Source organism: Nicotiana tabacum, chromosome 9, assembly GCF_000715075.1.
Source record: "Nicotiana tabacum cultivar K326 chromosome 9, ASM71507v2, whole genome shotgun sequence".
Classification (NCBI taxonomy): Eukaryota; Viridiplantae; Streptophyta; class Magnoliopsida; order Solanales; family Solanaceae; genus Nicotiana; species Nicotiana tabacum.
Genome location: NC_134088.1, coordinates 29,980,880 through 29,991,766, shown reverse-complemented (window position 1 = coordinate 29,991,766; position 10,887 = coordinate 29,980,880).

Here is a 10,887-nt window from a genome sequence, read left to right as displayed (position 1 = left end):
GTTATGTTTCTCCTAATTGTCGGAATCCATCCCGCTACATCTCCTATAATTTCGCCTAAGTATTCTCTACTGATCGTGAGAACTTGACTTATCGTAATTCTCTCTCGAGCAACTACAATAATGTTCTAGTCATATTCTCTTGAATTACGCTAGCTCGCACTCTCACCACTCGCTACGACCACATCAAAGTTTCGTTATCTCTAATCTCGCTTTTAAACCTACCGTATTGATCTCTCATGTACCTTAGGAGTGACGTTGTTCAACGACAACCTAAATGTACACTCTTTCTCAAGTAATACATAATAAATAGGCACAACTAATTGAGAGCTCTTTAATAAACCAAAATGAGTATGTAGTTGAACACATAGAGAAATTCAAAGGCAAAATTATATTAGAACGTAACAAGAATTCATCCTTCAAAAGGTTCAATCAAACTCTAGATAGAAATTAAGTACTCATAGTCATGCTAACAATCACACTAATAATTGAAAGTTAAATCTACAAACTAAGGATGAACGGAAGAAAAACTCTTGTGATTTGGTGCTTGCAATGCTTCTAGCCGTCTTGTTCTCTTCAAAATAATGTCCAACCCCCTCAATAATGAGTTTAGGGAATATATATAGGTTAGGGTCGAAGTGTCCAAGTCCAAAACCAACAAAAATAAAAGTTCGGATAGAAGCCGTCGTCGCCCCACGCCGATACTTTGTCGCCCCAGGCTCCGCCTCGTGTCATGTAAGGTGTTGACTTTGGTGCCTTTGACCTCACAAGGCACCGTGTAAGGCGCCAAAATTTGGTCGCTAAGGGGCGTGGTGTTTTTGCGGCCTTTCATCATTATTCTACTCGTGCTCTACTTCGTTATTTTTTATACCTCTTTGTCCAACTTTCTTTCCACTTCATTCCCAAATAATCCTACATAAACAATCAACTCAATTAAGCGTAAACAAATCATGAATTATTAATATTACAAATAAAATGTAGAGTAAATGATGACATAAAGTACAATATTTTAGCTTCAAATCAACACCCCACACTTAAATGTTGTTTGCCCTTGATTAAACTAAAATCAAAACACCTAACAACATTGCACCTTCTAGCGAACTATACCCACGACCATGGTTGATAGTAACAATTGAGCTCTAGCATACACATTCAACATATACTTCCGATAACTTACGCCAAATTTCAAAATATTCAAAATATAAACAACATACTCATAACAATCCTAACCTCAAAAATTAACTCAACGTAACAATGCACTCAAGGCTTGAACACTCAACCTAAAAGAGAAGTCTAATAACGTTAACTATCCATCGTGAAACCCTGTGCTCTCACAACAAATCAAGAGGTAAGCAGGCCACGCATCCAAATCAAATGATCGAATATATTTAGGGACTCACACATATTATAGAAATCACTCACTCTCACAAGAAGCCACATGCATGCAATCCTCTACTAATGTTGGTCCGCTTAGAATAAAATCGATTGAGACTTTATCAAGGTTATAATGTGGGCTAAGAGACGGGTAGGATAAATGTGAATAACAGTAGTTAACCCTCATAAGCACTTTAACAAATCACATAGTCAACTATAAGCGCAAATTTCTTCAACCCACTTCAAATATCACAAGCAAGATCACTCCAAAAATATTTGTTTTTCTTTAAGCACTACTATAACTCACAGTCACTAGCAAGGACAAGATATGTTTATTTCTTTTGCTACATATTTTTTTTCTTTTTTTTTCCTAATATATTTTTCTAATTTTTTTCTTATACTTTGCTTTCTCCACATGGTGTTTTATTCCTTCCATTGATTCCACTCAAAAGTTATCCCAAGTTCCTTTATTATTTCTTTGTAGCACTCTCTTTTATCATTCAAGTGCTTTAAGAGGTAAATGATCAAAATAATTCAATTAAGAACAAAAGTGTATATGCTTATAATACTGGTGCCAAAGTAAAGGCTTATAGACTCAAAAACTATTATATAGGGATGATTTTATTCGTAGATAACAACAATGCTTAACAAAAGGTCAAAGAAGGCCTAGAAATATTTTTCAAACTGAGAAATGCTTAAGATTTTGCTTCAACTTATAAGCGGGCAAGTTATAGACGCAATTGTAAAACATGAACTATATAAGAACAAACTTCAGACAATGACACATGACTCACTAAGCACGATCTCATTTCGACTCTCAAATCAAAGAAAGTATTCACAGACCCAAGAGATATTAGGCATAAAGCACAAAGTGAACATAAGTTAAATAAATGAGCCATAAGCATCACAAGACATGCTATCCAATTTTATCAAGGCATCATCAAATATTTAAAACTAATGGAAAATGACACATATGCCAAAACCTAAGTATGCTACTATCAAAAAAGTTAAAAGGTGTGAATTACGTCATTATTTCCCCTGTTATATCCTAAGTTCTACTCTACTCTAAAAAGTGAAAAACATTATCCGATTTAAGTTACATCCCATGGAAAAGAATCGAGGTACAAAGAAAAATTATGGGAGATAATTACTACCTAAAGAAAACAAAAAGACATATTTTTATATTTTTTTAATTATTTATATTTTTATTTAGACCTTAATCCCTAAGGAAAACTGTCTAGGAGATCCATTGTCTGGAGAAGCCCGATGTTTTTTTTAGTTTTGATTTTTTAATTTTCAACACACATAAAATAGCACAAAAACTAGCACAAGAAATTACACGGACGATCTCCTAGTCCACACTTAAAATTGTGCATTTTTATAAATAATAAGAGGGTAAAAGAGACTCCTTGAGTAGACCAAACGCGGAAATATTAGCAGCTCATCGGGTACAAAGACTTTTCTAGGCATGGTCATTTGTGCGGGCACCCTACACTTAGTTCCAACCATCTCGCTTGATCTTGCATCTTTTCAATAGCTTTACTTTCCATGCTCATACTCGTACAAAATAAAAAATAATACTACACAAATAATACAAAAAAGTAAACAAATAGAAAAAATTGAGTTGCCTTCCAACAAGTGCTTGATCTATCGTCGCGGCATGACTTGACCTATTTTTTGCCTCCACTTTAAACTTATGAATTGGACCTCAAGTTTTGATTCAAGCTTACGGAAATGGACCTGGGGCGGTGACACAAAACCTTGCAAGCCCAAGATAAAATATCGCATTTCGCACTTCTTAACCTTCAAACGAGGATTGTTATTTTGCCTAGACAGTATTGCAAATTTTAGAATGTATGACTCGTCTACCTCTTCCCCTGACTCTCTTTTATACTCGTAAGGATCCACTCTTATTTTATCGTTTGCACATGATATAGATAAGTATTTGGAATGAGGTCCGACACGCTCAAATATATGAATTTCAAGCTTATCAACATCCTCAACACCAATGATACTAGAGTCAACTAAATTTGTATCCTCAATGTCCTCGGCGGACTCTAGTATCACTTCCTCAATATTGACATCCTCATATTCTGGTTGGTTAGATTGTTGTTGTTCTACTTTGAATTCTTGCATTAGCACCCCAATTTCTGTCTCTATTTCATGCTCTTCTTGGCTATTGCCCGCAATATTAGCTTGTTTAGAATTTAAAGTTTCAATCAGTTGACTCACTTGAGCCTCCAAGTTATGAATATTTACCTCTTGCCTTTCTATTTGCAGTTTTTTCTCATCATCTCTCTTAACGAGGCATTTTAACATATCCTTAATCTCCTTCATGTCAACATCCCCTAGTTCTTAGTTCCTATAAACTTTACAAGAAAAAATAGAACCATCATAATAAGGGGTTGGGGGAGGATAAGGAAGATCAAAAGTAGAATTACCAACACTAAAACTTCCCATAATTCCAAGATATCATATTTTTCAAATAAAAAATAAAAATAAAAACAAAACAAAATAGAAATTTAAACTTGAAACCTAGCAAACTACACCGTTAGTTCCCGTGCAACGACGGTAAAATTTAATTATGCCTACCTATGCCTTATAAAAAGAACTAAGGGGTGGCTGCAAATATTATTCGGTCTAAAAGTTCGGAGTCGAATCACACAGAGAACTAAGGTTTAGCTATAACTGTTCCCTATTACTAAGAATACAAGTTCAAATAGTTTTTGAGTTATAAAGATTAAATTTTTTATTCCTAACTAACTAACTAACTAAAAAATATTAAAGTAGTAAAATTATCAACTGACGATACTAAGGGTAGAGACAAGATTGAAAAACCCTAGAGTATGATTTTTCCAAATGTCGAAATCCTTTTCGCTACATCTCCTATAATTTCACCCAAGTATTCTCTACTGATCGTAAGAACTCGACTTAATGTAATTATCTCTCGAGCAACTACAATAACGTACTAGTCAGAGTTTCTCGAATTATGCTAGCTCACACTTTCTTACTACTCACTATGACCACGTCAAAGCTTCATCATCTCTAATCCCGCTTTTAAACCCGCGATATTGATCTCTCATATACCTAAGGAGTGACGTTATTCCACAACCCAAAGATGCACTCTTTCTCAAGTAATACATAATAAATAGGCACAACTAATTGATAGCTCTTCAATTAAACAAAATAAACATGTAGTTGAAATAGAGAAATTCAAAGGCAAAATTATAGTAGAACGTAGCGAGAATTCATCCTTCAAAAGATTCAATCAAACTCTAGATATAAATCAGGTACTCATAGTCATGCTAACAATCACATTAATAATTGAAAGTATTAATCTACAAACTAAGCAAGAACAGAAGAAAAACTCTTGTGATCCGGTGCTTGCAATACTTCTAGCCGTCTTGACCTCTCCAAAATAATGTCCGCCCCCCTAAAAAATGAGTTTAGGAAGTATTTATAGGTTAGAGTTGAGGTGTTCAAGTCCAAAACCAACAAAGAAATAAAAATTGCTTGGATAGAAGCCGTCTTTGCCCACACAGAAACTTCGCCTCCCAGGCTCCGCCTCGTACCATGTAAGGCGCTGACTTTGGCGCCTTTGACCTCGCAAGACAACGTGTAGCGCCAAAATTTGGTCGCCAAGCGCCCTATGAGGGGAGGCGTTTTCGTGGACTTTCGTCGTTATTCCACTCGTGCTTTACTTCGTTATTTTTTATACCTCTTTGTCCAACTTTCTTTCTACATCATTCGCAAATGATCCTACAAACAAAATCAACCCAATTTAGCACAAACATAGCACAAATTATCAATATTATAAATAAAATATAGAGTAAATGATGACATAGTATAGCATTTTAGCGGAATATCTCACCTCTTGTGGATATATCAGATCATTCCTTGATTCCAATTAAGACCTGGAAAATACAGTCTATGAGAGCTTGTTTCTACAACAAACTATTAAGAGCTTCATTAAAGCAATCATCTTATAGATGTCTCGTAGCACCATAAATAAAGAACAACTCCGAATACAAGGAACAATGTCACATTCTTTGTTCATAACGAAGACAAGGACCATGTCACATTCTTTTTTACGACAAAAACAACGACCTTGTCACATTGACTTGGATTACACAAGCATGCACATCAAAACCAAATCCAAAATTTCAAAACCTATTTAACTTTTTCTCCTTTCTTGCTTTCTCAAGACAATGTTCCACAAAATCAAATTAAGTTCAATGACTCAACGTAGATATGCAAACCAATTCTCGGGAAACAATACATTATTAAATTCAGAGATTCACTCTCTTTCTATTCCAACCAAAGAAATGCTCTCCGGTTGGATGATAAAGAGAGTTTTTACAGCATTTAGACGACAATACTACCCTTCCCATTTCTGACTCCCATAACTTTTCCCAGTTCCCACTGTTGTCCTAAAAAAAAATCCCATGAAAGAGCATACTCTTCTTGCTTAACACCTGTTCAACTTTAGAAGCAATCAATTTCAACGACCAACGAGACAATAAAAGATGAATTAATCAAAGTCGGAGGTTACTTTAATTAGAGGTACCTAATTTTCGCGTTAGAAGATTTTGTTAAGGAAACAAGTTTCATATTTATCTACTTACTATCTAGTACCTTCATCAACCCATTGATACATTCAGTATTCATAGACTCGAATGAATTTAGTTAACGTGAGACGCCAATTTATATGACGTGTGGACTAGTTGATAATAGGACATTGCTCTTTGATAAGGTAATAGAAATATTACCTTAGAAGGAAAAGAGATAAACATGGGAAAGAAGCCATCAGTATTAAATCCATAGCATTCACACTTCAGATTACGGTGCACTTGCACCCATCCTGTATGGAGACTTGAGCTAAATTCAAGTTTTCAGTTTTAGTGCTACTTAACTAGAAATCTTTAGACTCCAAGGCTTGTCTCCAAAGCTACAACCTATCGTTAACTTTGCCTCACATCTCGTCAATGAGCACTATGTCATTTGCAAATAACATGTCCCATGGCACCTCCCTTAAATGTACCGCGTCAATACATACATCGCCAAGGCAAATAAGAACGGGCTAAGAGCTTATCTGTGGTGCAACCCCATCATGACTGGAAAGTGACTCGAGTCTCCTCCCACAGTCCTGACCCGGATCCTCACTTCATCATACATGTCCTTAGCCGCCCTAATGTACACTAGTGGAACACCTATAGGCTCCAAACACCTACATAGAACCTCCCTTGGGACTTTGTCATAAGCTTTTTCCAGGTCAATAAACACCTTATGTAAGTCCTTATTCCTCTTCCTGTACCGCTCCACCAATCTTCTTATAAGATGAATGGCTTATGAGGTCTATCGCCCCAACATGAATCCAAACTGGTTCTCGAAAATAGATACCCTCTTCCTGTCACGACCCAAATTTCAACTAGTCGTGATGTCACATAACCCAACCCGGTAGGTAAGCCAAATATCAATTATACAATTCTAATGAAGATCATAAATAATCAATAATTGAAATAACTAAACTTTCCATATAATATCCCAAGGATGGATAGTACAAGTCATTAGAAACTAAGATTTAGATTTACAAAGTTGGTACGGAAATAAATACAATATGTGTTTGGAATAAACATGAACAGAGTAAGAATCCAAAGCTACCAAGGACAAGTGGTAGCTATATCCGAAAAGCAGGTACATTTTCAATGCCAGCTTCCGTCATCCACAGCAGCTCAACTCCAAGATCTGCATGCAAAGTGAAGAAGTGTAGTATGAGTACAAAACGATCCCACGTAGTCAGTAAGTATCACAAATAACTTCGGTGAGGTAATAGTAGAAAGAATTATTAAAGATACTCACTACTAACTTGTTCAATTCCTGAATTTTACAAGTACACAACAATGTCGCCATCTAATCATATAACATAGATAAAACCACATCGGTGCACAAAGATATAATGTGCTAAGTTCTGAATCAGTTAAAAATCCAGCATTTAGAAAAGATGAGCGTCCAATATCATTAAATCATCAAACTTGCATATAGAGAAGATATACGTAAAGTATCAAATAATCCTTTAACAGTTGCATATAGAGAAGATATACGTGATTAAACAAGTCAAGTCACACAGATTCACATTTAGAAAATATATGCACAGTGTCTCATATAATGAAGTAAGGTAGCATATATGGGAACATATGCATAAAGATATGGATACATTCCGAAGCTAGAATAAAGAGAAGATATGAAGAAAATCATGTATACATCCAAGGAGTTTGAAAATAGAGAAGAGATGCAAAGTCCAACCAATGATCAACTTTACCAAAATCCACATCAACAAGAAACCGTTGGTTTCTCACAACCTGCGTGTACACCATCAAGAGAGAAACATGAGAGGGTAACCTTAGTGGAAGGATCCTTATCCACACGCTGCACTGACAACTCACATGTTGCGTGAACAACTCATGTGCCAATAATAACAACCGCACAGACAATACATGTGCCAATAATAATCACCACACGGATAACTCACATTCCAATAATAACCACCGTACCGGCAACTCACATGCCAATAATAACAACTGCACGAACAACTCATATTCTATCATAACTCGGATCCGCACGGACCACTCACATGATATCAATGCAGTCCATATCGCACATAAAGCATATATACAAGAATACAAGTACATGAACAATAGATATTAAGTTACATACTCATGGAATGATATATGTGGCATGCTAAGATGTATGCATGTGCGAAGTATACTACCGTAGTCAAATTAGGCAATTTCATCATAAATTTTTAGTTATCATGTTCAATCAAGGAATTAACCTATATTTAACCTCTAACATGATCCTATTAGCTCACAAATGGGTACAAATATAAGAAACATAATAGCATGAGGCTTAGCAATAAATTCAAGACATATCATAGTCTAAGCACTACTCCGAGCATGGATAATACCTCGGTACATGCACATGCACTACTAGAAATTTGGCAAAAATCGATCAAGGTCTACCGACCAACTTTGGTCGGTCAAAAACCGACCAAAGTTGGTTTTTCAAAATATTTTATTTTTTAATTTTTTTTTACGAAACCGACCAACTTTGGTCGATTTTTTTGGCGCAAAAATGCGGGAAACTATTTTTGAGTCCCGCAAAATTTATTTTTAAAGAAACCGACTAACTTTGGTCGGATTTTCAATTAAAATAAATAAAAATTAATATTTAAAAAACTGACCAAAATTGGTCGGTTAATTCGGCCGGTCATTTAAAAAAACCGACCAACTTTGGTCGGTAATTTTACTTTTTAATAAAACCGACCAACTTTGGTCGGTTATTTTCGTGCGAAAATACAATTAAAGAGTATAAATCAAATAAAAGACAGTCTTAAAATAAAATGCACCAATGGTCTAGTAGTAGAATAGTATCCTGCCACAGTACAGACCCCGGTTCGATTCTCAGATGGTATATCTTTTGATTACATAATTAAAATACCGACCAACTTTGGTCGATTCTTTTTTGCAATATTTTTTTTTGAAGTTAATTGACCGACCAAAGTTGGTCGGTAATTTCCGACCAACTTTGGTCGGTATTCCTTTTCGACCCGTAAAATACCGTCCACACGTAAATGGTCGCGTTTTGGTCGGTTATTGGCCATTACCGACCAACTTTGATCGGTTTTTTTGGTAGATTTTTACCGTATTTCTAGTAGTGATGGGCTAAACCCCTCACATGTACGCCACCCATAGCACATAACTATCACTAATAACTTAGGCAACTAGTGCCTCAACTAAGTTTAGTAAGATACTGACCTCAAACAAGTCAAATCAAATACTCTAAAAATGTCTTCCCGTGCGAATGGACCTCCGAACGGTTAGAATCTAGCAAAAAACAACTCAAAAATATTAAATAATGCCAGAAGAATCAAACTCAAACTATAAAGGTTGAATCTTTAATCAAATACTCAAATTCAACAAAAAAGTCAACCCCGAACCCACACCCCAAAATCTGACAGAGCTCATAATTTCTGATAATTCATTTGAATACGAGTCCAACCATACAAGTTTCATCGAAATTCGACTCCGAATCGATGTTCAAAACCCAATTATTCACTATAGAAAAGTTTTGCCAACAATCCCCAATTTCTGATTTAGATCCACCAATAAAATGTCAATATCAAAGATGGAATCATGAATAATAATCAAAACCGAATTAAGAATACTTACCCCAACCCAAGTGGTAAAAATTGCCTAAATAATTACCTCAATCCGAGCTCCCAATCTCAAAATATGGTAAAATGAGTTTCAAGTATGCATTTTCCAACAGTACCCTATGCGATTGCAGTTGTACCCTCGCGATCGCGATGGAAAACAATACACTGCCTCAGAAACTGCTTCGCAAATGTGGCCTAATGCACGCGACTGCGATGGCCAACTGGCTCTAAGCTCGTGAACACAAATGAACAAACGCGATCGCAACCTCTCCTATCCGCTGATCCCCAACACATCACGAACACGATGCCTGATGCGCGAACGCGAAAAGCATCAATCTCAACACTCCACGAACACGCTGGATAAACCACAAGGAATCCAAAACACATTTCGCTATCGCAGTGCTCATCATACCAGCACCAGAAATCAGAGAAACCAGCAATCAACAAGGGGAAATGGTCAGAAACCATCCCGAAATAAACCCAAGCCCCTCAGGACCCCGTCCGAACATACCATCAAGTCCCAAAACATAACACAGACCCACTCGAGGCCTCAAATCCCACAATATAATAGCAAAATCAAAAATCACACCTCAATTCAAGCTTAATAAACTATTTTAAATTTCCAAATTCTAAACTTATGCCGAACACATCTAAACAACTCGGGATGATCCAAAATTTTGCACGCAAATCATAAATTACCATACGAACCTATTCCAAGGCTCAGCATACCAAACGAACATCAGTAACCACAAAGTCAACTATCAATTTTATAAACCTACAAACTTCGAACTTTCAGTAATTAGCCTCAAAATCAGCTTGGAACATTGGAACTCAAATCCGGGCATATGCCCAAGTCCAAAATCATCGTTCGGACCTAATAGAACCATCGAAACTCTGATCCAAATTAAAATACACAAAAGTCAAAGTTGGTCAACACTTCCAACTAAAGCTTCCAAATCGAGAGCCATTCTTCCAAATCAATCCCGAAACACTCAAAGATCAAAACCGACCATGCACACAAGTCATAATACATCATATGACTACTCAAGACCTTAATGGCCAAATGGAAATGCTAATGCACAAAATGACCGGTTGGGCCATTACATTCTCCCCCACTTAAACATACCTTCGTCCTAGAACATGCCAAGAGTTTTTCTAGAGCAGTTCAATCACTATATAAACTTACCATACACATACCTATAGGTGATCCAATGTCACCTCGTTCCATATAAGCTCGTCAACATAATCTTAACTGAAGATCCCTTCTTCAACCTTAGTCCATATACCTTAGAACCCAATAT